Source organism: Cryptomeria japonica, chromosome 11, assembly GCF_030272615.1.
Source record: "Cryptomeria japonica chromosome 11, Sugi_1.0, whole genome shotgun sequence".
Taxonomy (NCBI): Eukaryota; Viridiplantae; Streptophyta; class Pinopsida; order Cupressales; family Cupressaceae; genus Cryptomeria; species Cryptomeria japonica.
The window spans coordinates 680,187,224-680,206,299 of record NC_081415.1 but is presented as its reverse complement, the minus strand read 5'-3'; positions in this window follow the sequence as shown (position 1 = coordinate 680,206,299).

Sequence of the window (19,076 nt, the reverse complement as noted above, 5' to 3'; positions counted from 1 at the left end):
TCAACCTTCAGATGATATTTGCATGATCCGCACAAGGATCTGCTTCTTTTCGCTCTTCACAATGATCTTCAATATTTGCACACACTCACACTCTTCTTCCAAATAAGATCTTACAATTATTTATACAAAACCTAAGACCCAATCATTAGGTCGGCTCCCAAAAGATATTACATTTAAATCAATTTCAAAATAATTCTTGGTGCAATACAATATGTCGGCCTCAATACATTTACACATTATCCAATCAATAAATCATTTCCAAATCATGTCGTGTTGATCTAGAACATGTTTTCCTATGCTGGTTCATAACCTGGACCTATTTGTCGGTTAAGGAAAATATGTGAACCCGATTAGTCCAATATGAAAAATGCCAAATGCTAACATCCAATCCATGTTTTCAGCATAACCAAACAATATCCAGATGATAACAAGTCATCATCAACCTCCTAAGCTACCAGTGAAACATATACTGGTAACTATGCATAAACCAATATCCATGTCGGGATCACAATGTGTCGGTTCCTCAACAAACCAATATAACTAGAGTGCCAAATCAACAATGTAGACCTCCAGAAAGATAAGTGTTGACATCAATGACAAAACCAATGCAACACATGACAAAGTCATCCATAATACCAACATTTGAGTCATCTTTGGTCTTTCGCCCAATTTGCATCCATTATAGAAAGAAAGGCTGTTAGAGAAATGAAGGATCATTATTCTATATATGCACATGCATCTAAAAACATACATTCTATACCTCATGTGCATCACAACAACAATCTCAACATACAAATCCATGAAAGAAAATATTAGATCAAATAATCAGGAAAAATCATCAAGTACATTATTTTATCTAACTTGTTTTTTCACAATGCAGATACAAGAAAAGTCATGTCATTTGAATCATCAAATTATGAGTGGTGTAAAATGTGGCTCCTACATGATGAATACTAAGAGGTGGGGGGTGAATTAGTATGCCAAAAATCTCTGTACCTAAACACTTTACTATTCTAATAGTAAACCGGTAAAGCAGTTTAGCAAACAAACCAGTTAGCACACATGCAAACCAAATAGCAAATAATGCATTCACCCACAGAAGCACAAACACCATAACACAAGATATTTTGATGTGGAAACCCAAATGGGAAAAACCACGGTGAGATGAAACTCACAAGTAACTATCTGCAGAATAGGAACTAGACCGGTTAAGGTCATACAATGTTCTTTACCAAAACAGATTCTATTAGGAATCTCAATCTTTGAGAGGAGATAAGTCTGATTAAAGACTACCTTGCTAGAGGATTTTAGGTTCACAGATGTGAACTACCTTGTTAGAGGATTTACAAAAGGTTTTTTGGGCCTACCCGGTTAAGGGCTTCAGACTTGTCGAAGATGTGAGTAATCAACAAGTGAGTGATCTAGTAAATAACACAGATTGCTTGGTTAGATCCTTGATAGCTCATTCCTAATGCATTCCAGCATTACTTCAGTCTTCAACACATTCACACTCTACTTTCTCTCACAAACCTGAACTTCTCTTCTATGTTCTCACTTACAAAAAAACTCTTCAACCACCTTAAACCCTAGCAATAACCTAAAACCCTAGACATGATGTCCTTATAAAGGAATCTGATTTCATGTCGGTCCAATAGGATTACAATACAATTTCCTAGGTTCAATGCATCTAGACATATTCTGTAACAGGACACAAAAAGCACCATTAAAGTGTCGGCACCGCCAAACAATCGGTGAATGGTAACTCATCACAAAATGTCGGTTGGTAACTCATCATAGAGTATTACCGGTTCATACGGAATACCGGTTTAAGAAAAATACCAGTTGCCGGTTTGTTAAAATGAAGACTGGGAAATAAGAGTTGTACCACTTCGTTCCTTCATACCACTTGAGATCTTTGAGCCGCTTGGGGTCTTCATACCGCTTCAGATCGATAAACACTTTCTGCAAAACACGGATAGTCTAAAGACTATAATACATCATACCGGTTGGAACAAATACCGGTTGAGCTTTAACTCATACATACAAAACGTGATCTCATAGCAAGTGTGTGTCCATCAATGAAAATCACAACATAATCATTAAAAATGGTAACAATCTCCCCCTTTGGCATTGATGGCAACACTTAGGAAAATTTTGACATCTAAGTGTTTTACAATAAAGAATATGCCATAATCAAAATTACTCCCCCTAAGCATATACACTATCCCTTTTGGAGAAAATGTAATGTATACTACTCCTTAGCAGAAATAACATGAAAGTATACATCAAAGCATCAAAATTTATATATTTCTCCCCCTTTGCCAACAATGACAAAAAAAAAAAATTGCAGACTAACCCCTGTTTCATTAATATTAAAATAATAAGTGTTTATGACAATAAAGAGTAAAATTTGTCAAAAACTGATTTAAAGTCCTCCAAAAATTGCTTCATGGATAAGGACCATGACTCAAGTATGGATGTAGCCACCTCTTTCTTTGTCTGCATCTGGGAGGCCTGTTCTTCGATGACATCGATCATGCTCATCTCTTGAGTGACCATTAGGGTATCAAGATTTAGATAGCACTTCTAGAGAATTTGCAGTCTTGGCAGTAGGACCAGTTGAAGTTCCTACAAATTTCATGTCTGGTTGCTTATCTCTGCCTCTAGTCTTGTAGATTGCAGTTGAAGCCGTTGAACAATTTGTCCATAGGTGGGGAAGGAGTCATAGGGCATCTTGAAGGTGCTAATAAATGACTACATATCAGATTGTAGTTTGTCCTTCTGAGTGAGCACATCATCACAGAATAAATGAGGTTGGCAAATCTTGCTAAGTAGTAGATTGCCCTCATTCATTGCATCTCTAATATCCTTTTGTGCCTTTTGGAGATCAGACCAAAGCTCTGTTAGTTTTCTCACCAAGGCAGTGTCCAGAGCCTTTTGATGTTCCTTCTTGGCATTTTCTTCCGCGACCTCTTTCAGGATTTGCACTTGGTCTTCTACAACTGTACATAGGAGCTTCAATTGTGCAAGTGAGGAATCGGTACTGGGAAGGTTCGTACTGGGTATCAAACTGGTAAGTGTTTCCATCGCAGTTTGGATAACATTTTCCTCCTTTTTCCTCCTTAGAGCATCCAATCACTCTTGAGCAAGCTTGATGCTCTGCAGCAGCTCCGATTCATTTGTAGACTAGAGGTCAATAGGACTGGTAATGTTAGCTAGTTTAGCTTGACTACCGGTTGCCATTGGAGTCTTTACCTATGTGCTCTTTTCCACTGCTTCCTTGTCCTTGGCTTTTTTCTTATCTTCTTTAGCCTTCCTTTGCTCCCCTTCTTCTTTCTTTCTTTTCTCTTCTTCTTGTCTCTTCTCTTCATTTTTTCACTTCTTCTGTTCTTCATCCTTCTTCTTCTCCTCTTCCTTCTTCCTCTTCTCCTATTCCTTTTTCTTCTCTTCCTCTTTCCACTTCTCCTCTTCTTTCTTTTCCTCTTCCTTTTTCTTCTCTTCCTCTTTCCGCTTCTCCTCTTCTTTCTTTTCCTCTTCCTTCTTCCTCTTCTCTGCTTCCTGTTTCTTCTGTTCTTCTTCGTTTATCTTCTTCTCCTCTTCTTTTCACTTTTCCTCTTCCTCTTTCTTCTTTTCCTCTTCTTTTCTCTTATCCTCTTCATCTACCTATTCCTTCTTTTCTATTTCTTGTTGCTTCTTTTCTTCTTCAGCCTTCTTTTCCTATCCTATTCCTTCTGAAGGTGTGCTCTGAGTAACATTTTCACCATCTAAGGCATCAACATCAATGGGGTCCATTTGGTCTGTGACCGGTTCTTCTTCACTGTTATACACCTCATCCGGTTTGCCAGTTTTTGGTTCTTGTTTAGCTTTCCTATTGGCTTTAGCCGCTTGATGCATCTTAAGAGCTTCTTGAGCATGAGTATGTGTATCTTTGATCACTTCATGACCCTTTCCTTCTAGTAACAGGAGTCTTCTTCTTCTCATGAAGAAGAGACCTTTGTATTTATTCATAGCTTCAAAAAGTTCTGAATTTGATACATCAGAAAAATGTTGAGCAAATGTTTCCTCCCTCATTTCTTGTTCCTTTTCTATGGCAATGCACCATTTTTTGTCTAAAGAATTATACAAAGAATCTGGTGTCTCAAATCTAATTTTTGAAGGTGACCGATCATTTACACATAAATACTTAATGATTTCCTGTTCAACTTCTTCCTTTTCATTATCATTGAAGTCATCAAAACAATCAATTAAATCATTCAGCAATTTTCTCCTAATATTCTTTATAGTTCTTTGACAATGTGTCAACAGTTTGTAAGAAGAAATATCAAAATTTTCCAGTGTAGATGTTGTCGGTTCATTCTTTGTCTTTTTCTTTATTTGCCTAGTCATCTTCTTAGGCGGTTCTTCTGACATAGTTTCTTCTGAGTCCAGTGTACTACTTTTTGTCTTCTGCTTCCTTTCAAAGACTTTGGCAGGTGCTGCTTCCAGTTTCTTCTTAGCTAGTGACTGCTTGGTCACTTTTGGACTAGCTGCAGCAACCGGTGCCGATGCTGAAGGCACTGCCTTTCCTTTCTTTTTTGAGGGTTCTTCAACTGGTGTAACCCTTTCTAGATAGGTGCCGGTTCTCTTTGCCTTAGGATCAAGGGGTGAGGCGATTAGGGTAGAAGCATACCCATCCAGCATATCATACATTACCTCATAGCCCATAGGCTCCACTTCTTCCTGCCTAGGCTCAATGGCCTCCATTATGCATTCATCCACTTTGATGGTAAAGCAGATGTCTTCCTCATACTTTTTGACTATGTCACCGGATATTCTTATCCTTTGGCTCATCTTGCATTCGAAATCGTCAAATTATTTGTTCAATGCTTCCGGATAGCCGGTTCCAGCCGCTTGTAGGCTTTCCTTGATTTGTTTTATCACTGGTTGGTTAGCAAACCACTGGATGTCACCTACTCTTGGAAAGTAGCCTTGGAAGTAAAAGAACAAACCAACCAGTAGTTGTCAAAACTTAAATCTCAGTGCATTGTCTTGTTTGACTGACTTAACTTTCAACATAAGTTGTCTTTGCATACAAGTGCACAGATCAAATGATGCATCTTCCTTGATCATCCTGTAAGCAGCATTTATCGCTGCAGCAGAGACAAAATTAATTTTGCTAGTAGAGAATGTCCGGTAACCTATCACCATGCAGGCATACTTGACCAGATCGTCCTTGATTGAGTTGATGATCATTCCACATGAGTCGCTCACTGAACCGGTGAGCTTGGACATTTCAGTCTTGTTGACCTTCCTTAGGGTTGGTACTTCCCCTGTGTTACAGAAACCGGTGATGACATGAATCGCTTCCGGTGTGATATCATGCGTCCGCTCTAGGTACATCTTATCACCGTGTACTCTACTTAGAATAGTGCAAATGTGATCATCCAAAAATTCTTCAAGAAAGTAAACTGCATTGTGAAGTTTCTTCTTTTCTAGAATGTTGAATTCCAGTTTAATCTTCTTATCCTTTCTGCAAAATAAGCTCAATTGGGAATGGATTAGAAGAGACCCTAGGTCTTGAATTTTGCAGTCTATGTAATTGGAAATGGCTTCTTCTACTATAACACCAGCAGGTACTTGAGATAAGGCATTGTATTTTGACTTTCACTTAATGAAATCCATAGAATCAACGGGTGTACTAGAGCTATCATGTGATGTAGAAGCCATGATAAATAGAGAATTTTGAAGAATACCTTTGTAGATTGAAATTTAGGGCTTCGTAATTGAACTTCTCCACACACTTCTTCGGTTGCATGGATACCACTTTGCGTTCTACACTCCTCCAACAGATGTTTGCCTCAAATTCTTCTTCGGGAATTTGATAAATTCTTTGATTCTCAGTGTAAATCGTTTTCCTTCACTCTGCACTTGAAAAACTTCTTCGCTCAAAAAATAATAAGTGAGAAATGATTTGAAAATTCCTTTTAAACTGGTTCTCCACCTACCATAATAAATGCTCTAATATTAGGGCGTAAACCCTAATTTGCCTTTTACCATTTCCAGTCTTCTGTCAACTGATAGGTATCACATACCGATTAAGGTCTTTTACTAGTTCTAACTGGGGGTTTGAAGTATTTTGCCATTTGCTCCCCCTAAGCTTTTTTGATGCTTAGTTTGTCGGTTCTGTGATTTCCACACTGGGTACAGAAACTAGTTCTTCTTGCAACTCTCCTGGTTTCTTTTTCCAGGTTTTGTTCATATCCACTTGAAAAATTTATGATGCTCTGCGAAAAGGGAAGGTTAGTTAATGATATCAAGACACAAACAAGAAGAAAAGGGAAACCATTAGTGTCAGAAATCACAAACAAAATACTTTCCTACACAAGCATATCAAAAGAGATATCGAAAGCATGATAAAATATCTAACTAAGATTGTAAATATGATGAGGCATCTCCAAATGCCTCCTAACATGCTCTTGTTTTCTTCTCCCTTGTTCCTCTCCTCTCCAAGTTCCAAAATAGTGTAGCTCTCAGTAGCTTTTTGCACTATGGATGCTTATGGAGGTTTGAGATTGAAGTATATGCTCTAAATATGAATAAAAAGCTAATACTATGCTATTGATACTAAAATGATTTATTTTAACCAAAATGACAATATTATTAGTTGATTATGCTAAAATGCTCTCTCAAAATGCCTATAGCTTAAATGCATACAAGTTTTTAGGATCCTGGATTATGAAGAAATGGGCTCTATTTATAGGGAAAATGGAGCAATGGATGGTTGAGATTGAACAATCTCAACAAAGGTCAGGATTGAATGATTTGAGATCCATGTGAGGGCTTTCAACCCAATCCCAGGATGATAAGTGTCAATGTGAGATAGGTTGAGAGGAGAGGGAATAAGCATTAAATGCTTGACATGCCCTGAATGTTAAGGTCAAGGTTACTTGAATGAATAAACTCTTTATTCAAAGAATAAAGTTTTTATACAATGGATAAACTCTTGTGCAAAGGCAAAAGGGATAAACATGGTTAAAACAATAAATGCTTGAGGAGACACATGAGTGCAAGTTGAAATAACCATAAATGGTTATGTAAGAGCCATTAATGGTCATGTAAGAGCCATTAGTGGTTTTGGAAGACTTTGGAGGTTAGATTGTTGAACACACAAAACATTAAATGTTTTTCAAAGATTTTGAAGTCTTTGAGAAGTGACTCCAAGTTGCTTAGGAATGTGACAATAATTAGGGGATGGATTAGGTTAATTAGGAAGGGCTTAGAAGAATCTAGAAGGGGGTTAGGATTGCAAGTGGGTTTGGTGGGTGAGGGAAAATAAGATTTTTATTTAAAATAAATTAATTTATTTCAATAAATGTGTGCAAGTTGCATTTGTAGGAAAATGCAAGTGGGTGGGGGGGATTTATGATTTTAAATAAATGTTTTATTTAATTTATTTAAAAGAGGAATAGGGCATTTAAATGAAATAAATATGATTTATTCATTTAACTGATTTGAATTTGGTTTAATGAATTAATTAAAATAAATTGAATAATTTATTTAATTAATAAGAGAATGTTTGGAGATGAATTAATTAAATATTAATTTAATTAACTGATGGCTAGTGGATTTTTAATCAAATAAATAGCAAATATTCATTTAATTGAACTGGACAGATTTGTGTGACTACATTTGCCCCTCTTTGAGATGGTGCAGTTTATCGCATCGTTTCAACGAAAGAAAAAAAGGTGTGAAGAAATGCCCCATAAAATGTAAATTTAATGGGTGGTATGCCCCCTTGAGAGATGGACCGAAAAATTTCAAAAAATCGGGCGATCTCTTGAAAAAGAATGAAAATTGGCAGGGTAGTAGAAGAGAAGAAGTTAGCAATGCAGGTGAAAAAATAGAAGAAATCGGGGGTAAAATGGAGAAATGGGAGGCTCGGGAAGTTCACGGGGACCACGGCGGTGAGCGGGGGAAAAGTTATGGTGATGGCGAAGGGTTTATATGGGGAGAAAGGGTTGAAAACATGATCATTTGTAACCATGACCAGTGTGAAACCAGAGCTCTGAGATTGACTTTTGAGAGGAGCAAGCAGCAGTCAGGATGTCGATACCAGTTGCAGAGCACCAATTCGAGTGAGTTTGTCGGTTCCAGTGGTAAGCAAATTTGAATTTTCAATTTTTATGCATTTTGATCATGTTTTCTGTTGAGTTGAAGTTGGGTCGGAACAATAGCGCTGAAACTACATTTTGGCGCTATTGTCCAATTAACTAGCGCTATTGTGCCACAATGGTGCTATTGAGGTGCTGTTTGAGCGCTTTTGAAACATTTAGCGCTATTGTAGGCTAGTTTAGGCGCTTTTGATAGATGAGCGCTATTGAGTGCTTAATTGAGCACTTTTCTCGTTAATCAGCGCTATTGTATTGTTGTTGTAGTGCTTTTGTAGTTTTAGCGCTTTTGGATAGCTGATTAAGCGCTTTTGTTAGGGGTGTAGTGCTATTGTAGAGAAGTAGCGTTGTGTTCAAAATAGTGCTTTTGTTTGCAAGATAAGGAATGCCCCAGTTTGTGTGAAAATTTCCTCATGCCAAAGATGAATGGATAGGGAGGCAAAGTGGGAGTTGTTTTGAACCATAGCAGCCTGATGAGACTTAGGTCATTTAGGATAAATGTCTGTTGAAGTCTAGGTGTGCCATGATTGCTTACCTGTTGAGACCCAAAGATACTTGATCAAAGTATTTGTTGATAGTCTTAGGTTTAAACATTTAAGAAAGTTTGAAAATAAAATAGCTGATGAGGAGTGATTGATGTCTGTGTGCAGGAGGATCTACGCGTGTTGCAATTACGCGAGAGACATCTGACGACACAGGGGTTGCGGGATCGGCTGATAGAGGTTGAGATCGATTGCATTGTAGCTACCAGTTTGTATGATGTGATGCACATGCCCATGATTCAGATGAATCACAGATTGATTACCATGACCCTAGAGGATGTGTGGCGCATCCTGCGTATTTCGATTCGGGGGGAGCTGGTGACATATGACAGATCTTGGGGGACTCTAGCAGTACAGAGGTTCTTCGATGAGGATGTTTTCATTGATGATGGCTCCATTGCTTGGGAGGAGATTGTGACCTTATACGAGCCTTTACCAACATTTGTGTTCGGCATTGTGGGAGGACTACTATGTCCTGATAGGCATTCTCATGGTTTGACCATTGGATGGGGATAGGTGATAGAGCAAATGATTACAGAGGGGACCCGATTTGCTTGGGGACCATGCATGCTGGTGCACCTGTATCAGGAGCTGCATAAGGTGGTATACCGTGGGAGGGGCTCATTATCAGTGGGAGTGATGTTGTTACATATTTGGGCGTGGGAGCCCCTACCAGTGACTCGACTAGTGAGTCTCAGGTTTCGAGTAGTGGATCAGCCGTATATGTTCATGTATAGCGGTATGATGAGTCAACCCCACCTGGGGAAGTTAAAGTGGTGGTGGCGGGCATTGGATGATCTCGATGTAGTTATATGAAGACTTTACTTGGAGTGAGAGACCTAGGATGATGATGCGGAGGCACTGCCATATGTGTTTATGACCCAATTCCTCATTGGGAGGACCTCGTACTATGTAGAGAGACAGATGCCCAGGAGAGTGATGAGGCAGTTTGGATGGCAATAGGGACTGCCTAGTGGTTCAGGGGAGTATGTTCTGGTGATACAAGAGAGATATGCCTGGGGGCCAGTACTTCCGTATGACCAGGCACTGGCAAAGTTTCAGATGCTGTAGGCGAGACCTTGGGACATACGTGGATGCAGGGGTATCAGATGAGTACACACTATATCTGGCAGCTCATCCGATTCTATGAATATTTGATCCAGCAGAGTCGGTGCCTGGCTTTGAGGATGAGAGGGGATGAAGACGGAGGAGGGTAGGAGGTCGAGGAATGATAGCAGGTAGAGGAGGGAGAGGAGATGGTGGAGATGGAGGAGGAGGTGGAGGAGGAGGTGGTGGAGGAGGTGGTGGGTTGGGGAGTCGGATCCAATGGAGAGGGAGAGGCAGATTGCCACTGCAGATATCATAGGGACCATTGATGCAGGGATGAGTTAGATTGGGTGGGAGAGGTGGATTGCCACTACGAATATCATAGGGACCATTGATGCAGGGAGGAGTTAGATTGGGCGGGAGAGGTATGGAGAGGGAGATACCGATGGATAGAGGGGAGGGAGCCACTGGAGAGGGATATACCGGTGAGGCAACCATGGAGACAGGAGAGGGATTAGGTGGAGATGTACGGGAGCGACTGATAGTACATTTGCAGTCTTGACTTGAGGCATCTGAGACACGGGTGGAGGATTTGGAGGCGGAGGTGGCAGCTAGGGATGTGCAGATATTTGCATGAGAGGTGGAGCTAACTGTAGTGCTGTGGGAGAGAGATAGTGCGGTGGAGAGACTAGCGGAGCTACAAGAGAGAGTCCGGGTTGGAGTAGGAGCACAGGGTCCTACTGGGGAGGTGATGAGATAGTTTGCACGGGCACAGGCCGAGATAGAGTATTAGCGGGGACTATATGAGCAGGTGGTGCCAGCTAGTCAGTGAGCACTGAGCTATACACAGATGCGATAGACCAGGTCAAAGCCATCACAGAGGATGCAGAGCAGTGGGGGAGTGATGGGTCCTCTATGGAGAGACAAATCACGGGGTGCATGAGCTAGTGGGGGATTGATGGGGCCTCCACAGAGAGATAGATCAGATGGTGCGGGGACCAGTGGGGGAGCAAGTGGCAATGGTGGTACAACATCTGGTTAGAGTGGCATCTGAGAGAGCATTTTGCATATATGTATTTATTTTCAGACTGTATCTTGGATGGCTCTTGGTAGCCGATTTTGTAGACTTCATTGTACTCTGATACATGAGATGATATATATGAGGAGATCCCATTTTTTGATTTATATGCATATTGTGATGTATGGATGCTATGCAGGATGGTGTTTGTATGAGTTTATTACTTAGATGGATACGTGTATATGTATGCATTTATGAGATGATTCCTATATGCATGCTTTTATGATGATTTATGATGTTGGATACTGACATATGAATGTAGGTTTATACATGTGTGCATGTTTTGTTTTGATGTAATGTTTTATGTATACAATGCCATGATGATGATGTATGCTTATGATGATTTATGAACAAGATTTTGGTGTTTCCTATTTTGAGATATTGATGAGATAATGGTATGCAATGATGTTAATGCAATGTTTGAATGAATGATGTTATGTATGTTTATGCATCTAGATGTTTTTAGATGAATGTAATATAGATAAACAAATGTAAAGTACAAATGTTTATATGATAATGTCTAAATGAATGCATATGTATAATGGATATGTATAAAATGGTATGAACCAATGTTTGGAAATAAATGGGTTTTATGATTCTAAATGCCTTAATATGATTAAGTAAAAAATGATAATGTGATGATACTACAACTTATGGTTTTAATAATTGCACCTTAATGCAATTAAAAAGGATAATGAATGGAATGTAAATGAATCCTAAAATGAGCATAATAAGACACTTAATAATGGATGAATGAATTCACCTCTCAATTAATGAATAGATAAGTGAATGTATGCAATGATAAAGGATGATAAAATGATAATGGATAACTGATACTAAATGAATGCATAGTAAATGGTTTAATACAATCAAGGATAATTTGATCCTATGAATGAATCTAATCATCATGATTATGCAACGATGCAAATGATTTAATGAAGATTAATGTCAATAAACTAAATGAACTATATGTAATTTAATAAAAAATGACATGAATGTACTTAATGCAAAATGCAACTAAATGTAATGATGATATGACCATGAAGAATGCAAGGTTTTTGAGACTTTGCATGATGCATTGATGATGTATCAGAGTACTTGGTCGTGATTGTATCCAAGACCAACTTAATTTTCACATAATTTTTCATATTAACCTTGTTCATATTTGCATACAAATCATATATATGAATGAGTGAATGGATGGGTGATATGCAACGGAATGCAATATATAATCAAATGAGATGAAATGACTATCCATATGTGCTCTATTTTCATCATTGAGCTTTAAAATGTTGGAAGAGAATACAAGCATCTTGACATAATGATTCAAGATGACCTGAGTATTTCTTACATGGATTTGATATAGCAAGTTAATACAAACGACTTGATATAAGGGTCAAGTTGACCAAAGTATTGCTTGCGGAACAGACAAGGATCATCTCCTTTTATGCATGACTTGGATCGTCCTCCTCGATCTTGAATTGATCATATCCTGAGACAAGTGCATACCTTAATAAGAGACAAAACCTTTATCCAATTTGGATGAGGTAGGAGGAACCAAAGAAAGAGCATTGTTCTTGTAAGCAAACAGTATGTACATAAAGAATAAAGAATATGGATCCTTGGTAATGGTTCATGCTCATATGGTCGAGGTATACGCTGTAGTCAACAAGCCGTAATGATCCATGACTATATTTTGCATAAGATCATGTAGCTTAGTGAACTTCCCATGTAGACACCATTAGTACATGCCCCAGTACTTCACCGGAATAATGCGTCGAAGATACACAAACAATGTTGTAGGAACCTGATACATATAAACGAATGAATTACTCACAAATCAACCAAGTATTTGATAGCTTAAACAAAATTTTCTTGTCAAAGAAAACATCATTTTGTCTTTGTTTTGGTAAGGAAGGATGCATCCTTGTTGAAGACAGTTTGATTGTTGATGTTGATTGTTTGGTCAATTTGAGCAGTGATCATCGTGCGAGTATTTTTCAATGCCTGTTTGGTATCTGCTTGGATGAGTATGTACAAGGTGTTGCCATGTTTTTGTGCATTTTTTGATGCTTTCTGATGTTTTTGGATTTTGATTTGTTTTGAATGTTTTTGGATTTTGAATTGTTTTGAATGTTTTTGGATTTTGATGCTTGTTTTGAATGTTTTTGGATTTTGATGCTTGTTTTGAATGTTTTTGGCATTTTTGCGAGATAGTTTTGATTGTTTAACTTTAATGAATCACAAGACAATGTAGAATCCACTTCCATCAATAGGTTAAGGGCATTGCCCCCAGTTAGGCATGACTATGAAAAAGCGGGATGCAAGATGTATGCAATACTTTCTTAATTACAGATTTATAACAAGCCATGGTGGTGGATGGATGGATGTATGTATGAAGTAGATGTGAACACAACAAGTCTAAAAGACAATGGAGCCATAGCCTTTTACGAGTGGCACCTGTTTGCCAAGTTTTCACCATCGCACTTACCCAAGGTGCCACCGAAGTGGTTGTTCACCATTTGGATGCATGATTTTTCTTTACTATTTTGATATTTTTGTATTTTTCTTTAGGACCTTTTATCTGGATGTTTTTGGTATTTTTTCCAGTATATACGGGAGCCTGATGCTCTATGCAGTTTATGTAAAAAACTGTTTGAGGTGCATGCTGTTGATTGGATCTGCTAGCGGTTCTCCTTCTGACGTAGCCAATTGATATGCCCCAGACCCAAATACAGCAGTGACGACATATGGACCTAGCCAATTTGATTCAAACTTTCCTTGATGTTCTCGATTGGGTTGGTTATGAGGATTTTCTTGAAGAACAAGATCACCTACCTCGAATGTATGAGGCTTAACTCGATAATTATAGCTTCTGCTCATGCGCTGCTGATAGGCTTTGAGGTGATTGTATGCAGCTTGTTGCTTCTCATCAAGTAGCTCTAAGTCCTGAAGATGAGATACTCTATATGCTTCATCATCGATGAGATTGTGCAAGGAAACCTGTAGTGATGGTATCTTGACCTCAATAGGTAGAATAGCTTCTGCACCATAAACCAATGAGTATGGAGTTGCGCCTGTAGGGGTTCGAATGCTAGTTTGATATGCCCATAGTGTTGGATTCAATTGAACGTGCCAATCATGACTGGCATCATTGACTGTCTTCTTTAGGATCCTTAATATGTTTTTGTTTGGTGCTTCGGCCAGACCATTTCCTTGTGGGTAATAAGGAGTGGAAAAGTGGTGTTGGATGTGAAATTTCTCACAGAGTTCATGGACATCTTGATTTTTGAAAGGAAGACCATTATCTGTGATGATGGACATGGGTACACTATACCAACAGATAATGTAATTGAGGATGAATGAAGCGATCTGCTTGCCAGTAACTTGGGTAAGTGGAAAAGCTTCGATCCACTTTGTGAAGTATTCGGTGGCGGTAATAATGAATTTATGGCCATTGGATGAAGATGGATGGATTTTACCCACAAGGTCAAGGCCCTATTGACAAAAAGGCCATGGTGTCATGATGGGTTGCAATTCTTGTGCTAGTGCTTGTATTAGGTCTCCATGAATTTGACATTTCTTGCACTTCCTGACAAAGTAGTAAGAGTCTTTTTTCATAGATGGCCAATAGTATCCATTGCGCAGGAGTTTCTTGGCTAGTGACGGACCGCTTGCATGAGTTCCACAAATTCCTTCATGTACCTCTTCCAAGGCCTTTGTTATCTCATCTTGTTCTAGACATCGAATGAGAGTACCATCAATACTGCATCGGTATAGGGTTTCAACAATAATGGTATATCGAGCAGTTTGGCGAATGAAGGTTTTATGTTGGTTATTCGATTGGTTAGGAGGAAGGGTGTGATCACGGAGATAGGTGTAGAACTCACCGTACCATGGGGATTCGGAACCGAAAAGGTGACATATCATCTCGGATTTGGGGATATCATAAGCGGGAATCCAAAGATATTCTACCAAGAACTCGTAGCGTGTTGAATTTTGTGGAAGATCTAGGAGAGATGTGATGGTAGCCATAGCGTCAGCAGTTCGATTCTAATCTCTTGGTATCTACTCAAAGGTAATTGTAGTAAATGATGCCTTTAGACTATCCACCATTTTCTTGTACGGCCTGAGTTTGTCATCCTTGGTTTGATATTCATCAGTTGCTTGTCGAATGACTAGTTGTGAGTCACCATATACTTGTAGCTCTTGTAATTTCCATTGTACAGCTAGCCTAAGTCCTATGATCAAGGCCTCATACTTTTCTATGTTGTTAGTGCATGGAAATGTAAGCCTATACAACTTCGGGATGCTGTTACCTTGAGGTGTGATAAACAGAATGCCTGCCCCCGAGCCATGCCTAGTGTATGAACCATCAAAGTATAGTTTCCATGGTTGTGTTGTTGTGATCATGAATATCTTTCATCTAGAAAATTGGAAATTAGAGGATGATCACCTATGAGTGGTGCTTCGGCCAACTGATTTGCAATAACTTGCCCTTTGATAGCTTTACGGTCTACATACTCGATGTCAAATTCACTTAGAATCATCACCCATTTGGCCAAGTGGCCTGTCAATGCTACTTTGCTGAGTAAATACTTGAATGGATCAATCTTTGCAATGAGTTGTACCTTGTGTGTTAACAAATAGTGCCTCAGTTTAGTTGCTGCCAGGAATATTGCTAGGCAAGCTCGCTCAATAGGTGTGTAATTGAGTTCATAGCCCACTAGTGTACGAGAGATGTAGTAAATAGTGCACTCTTTCCCTTCTGCATTATGTTGTGCCAATAGTACACCCAATGCTGTACTTGTTGCTGATATATAGAGTAATAGAGGTCTACGTGGGTTTGGTGGGATCAACAATGGTGTATTCATGAGATAGTCTTTAAGCATCTGGAATGCTTGCTGGCATCTGGCATCCCATTGAAAGTGAATGTTCTTGTGTAGCACATGTATAAAGGGATGACACTTATCTGCCAGTTGTGCAATGAATCTTCATATGGATTGGAGCCATCCTTGTAATGTTCTTAGCTGACTGATATTCTTTGGTGGTGGCATGTCCATGATTGCCTTTACCTTTGTTGGGTCGATCTCAATACCTTTACTTGAGACAATGTATCCGAGAAGCTTCTCGAAGGTTACTCCAAAGACACATTTCTTTGGGTTGAGTGAAACATGGTATTGTTCCAGTCTATCAAAGATTTTATCTAATATGTCAAGATGACCTTCTTTGGTGAGTGATTTTGCTAGTAAGTCATCAACATAATCTTCCATCATAGTATGCATCATGTCATGGAAGATGGTGGTCATTGCTCATTGATAGGTCGCTCCTGCATTCTTTAGACCAAAAGGCATTACATTCCAGCAATATGTGCCCCATGGACATGTGAAGGTTGTCTTATGTTGATCCTCTGGTGTGATTTTTATCTGATTGTATCCTGAAAAGCCATCCATGAGTGAAAGCATGGCATGTCCTGCTATTAGGTCCACTAGGATGTTGATGTTTGGTAGGGGGAAGTCATCCTTAGGACATGCCTTATTCAGATCTCTGAAGTCAGTACAAATGCGGATGCCCCCTTTTGGTTTGCCGACAAGCACAATGTTGGAGCTCCATTCTGCATAATCAATTGGCCTAATGAAACCAACATCTAGGAGTTTCTTGAGTTCTATTTTGACTAGCACTGCAATCTGGGGATGCATCTTACGAAGCTTCTCCTTGACAGGTTTGGCTCCTTCTGCTACGGTGAGGTGATGCATGACTAAATTAGGATCAAGCCCAGGCATGTCTGCATATGACCATGCAAAGTTGATCTGACGCTTCTGGAAGAACTCTATAAATTGAGGCTGTTCCTCTAGAGTGAGAAGAGATGCCAGATGTATGATATGAGGATTTTCAAGAGTCCCCACATTGTATTCTTTGGTTTCCTTGATGAGAATCATTGATCGTTCCTGTTGTACATTAGCAGGGAGAATGTCAAACCCTTCATCCTCAGGCGCCTCAGAGAGGTTTTCACTGTTGGATACGCTCTTTCTTTTTACTTTTGTTGGATTAAACAGTGCCACAGTGTGGTTTTCACTGGAAGATCCATGTTTTATTGTTATATTTTTGCAGCTGAAAGGTTTGGCATCCGCCCCGAACTATGCTGTGCTATTAAGTTCTATGGTGAATCCAGCTTTGTGATCCCCGCTTGGCAGGTTATCCCTTAATTCCAAAAAGTCAATGATGGCCTCATCATTTTGGAAGAGGTCAAGATATGGTGGGTTTGGTTGGTTCCATTCGATGAGTTCAGGATGGATAATGGGCATTACTTCATCGATTAGGTTAAGTTCGTTAGATGTATCAGTGAGGGTTAAGATGTTATGGTGAAGGTCATTGATGGTACTCTCCCTGTCAGAATCAGGCGTAGGATGAGACGTAGGGTCTGTGGAAGAAGTTTCCAGCTCAGGAACCCAAGAAGTCTTTATCTGTGCCTCTCCATAAACAGAGATGTCTTTGTGGGGTGGAGGTAGTGATGTGTCTTCCTCATCTAAAGTGTTTAACTGTATGGAATCAAATTCCCATTCATGTGAGTCGGTCTCTAAATCACTTTCCAGCATCTGATTACTATACCATACTGGGATGTCCTTTGTGTTAAATAGTGTAGGTGTGATCAGTTGATGTACCTTCATAGATGAAGTGATCAGTGTTGTAGGAAGGATGATGGGGATCAATGAATTCGATATGGGGAGTATCGGTAATGTTGACTCAGTTGCTTCTGCTGTAACTGCTGGTGTTGTAGATGTTGCTGCAGGTTCTGATATAGTTGCTGCTGCTAATGGTGTTATTGATGGTATTGCTGCTGCTGATGGGATCACTGGTTTAATTGGTGGGATGACTGGCATTGTAGATGGTTATGTTGGGATTTTGAGCCTCGGTGGGGCAGTTGTGGTGGTGTTTGATACTGCTTTGATAATGAAAGGTGTCCTCTTTGTAATAGCCTGATATAGTGGTTTGTTGGGTTTTCCTTTGAATCGGAGCTTAGGAAAGATTTCCTTTTCAAATCCTAGGCTTGTATTACCTTTGGGCTTTAATTCCAGCAGCAGAGGTTCATGTCTTCCTTGTTTGCAAGATCCCAAAGCGCTCTGACCATCATACCCCATTCTTTGCATAATGAGAAGGCCTTTACGATATTGATCCATGGGAAGTGTAGCTTGCGGTATATCAGTGGTGATGGGATCTTTATAGATCCATTCCACTAAGTCCTCATCTTGGGTTTCTTCTTCTTGACTCTTTCCAAGGATGAAAGGCGTTAAAGCACATGCTGGCGTACTCAGTGGTTGCTGGAGTAACTGCTGCAGTTTGCCATATGTTCTAGGAGAAGTGGGCATTTGTCCCACACAAAAGAGTTGACTCAAATTGTATTCCCCAGGACCTTCCTCTGCTATTTTCATCTTAAACTTTTCTTGCTTGGGTATAGTGGTGTTCGAACTGGCAAGAGAGGCTGGACTTATATATGATGTGGAGGAAATGACTTCTCTATTATTAGGAATGGTAATCTCTAGTTGATGGCTGATATTATGACAATATGCAAAGGGATTTGCATCACTCAGGATTGTAATCTCTATGTCATTATGTGGGAACATGATACATTGATGGTAGGTAGATGGAACAACTTGCAATAGATTGTATGGCAGAGGAAGGTCTAGAACCTGGCAGATGATGTGTTTTACCATAGGGCCCACTTAGATTGGTAGTACCACTGCTCCTTTGGAGGAATGCTCTGCATCATCATAGGCCTTAATGGTGATCTTCTTACGAGGATCCACGGATTCAATGGCATATCCCAAAGCGGTGACCAACTGTAGTGTACAAATATTCAGGCCTGCTCCATTATCTATCAAGACTTGCTTGATCCTATGTTGGTTGATAAAGCCTTCAATGTGTAGTGAAGCGTTATGAGGTTGCTGGAAGGAAGAGTTGTCACTTTCAGAAAAAAGTGAGACAAGGTGATGACTTTAGACTTCCAACCATGGCTTGAAATTGGTCTGTATTCAGGTTTGCAGGGACTGACGCCTCTTGGAGAGCTTGATCCAAGATTGTTTTATGAGATGGAGATAAGCACAATAGTTCTAAAATGGATATAAGCGGAGGCATTTTGTCTAATTTTTCCACAAGATTGTACTGCTTTGGTATGGAGGTGGTGCCTTGTGGAGCTACCTTTATGGTAATCTTGCCACGACGTGTAACAACATTGCAATTGGAGCTGGGATTTTTGATGGTTAT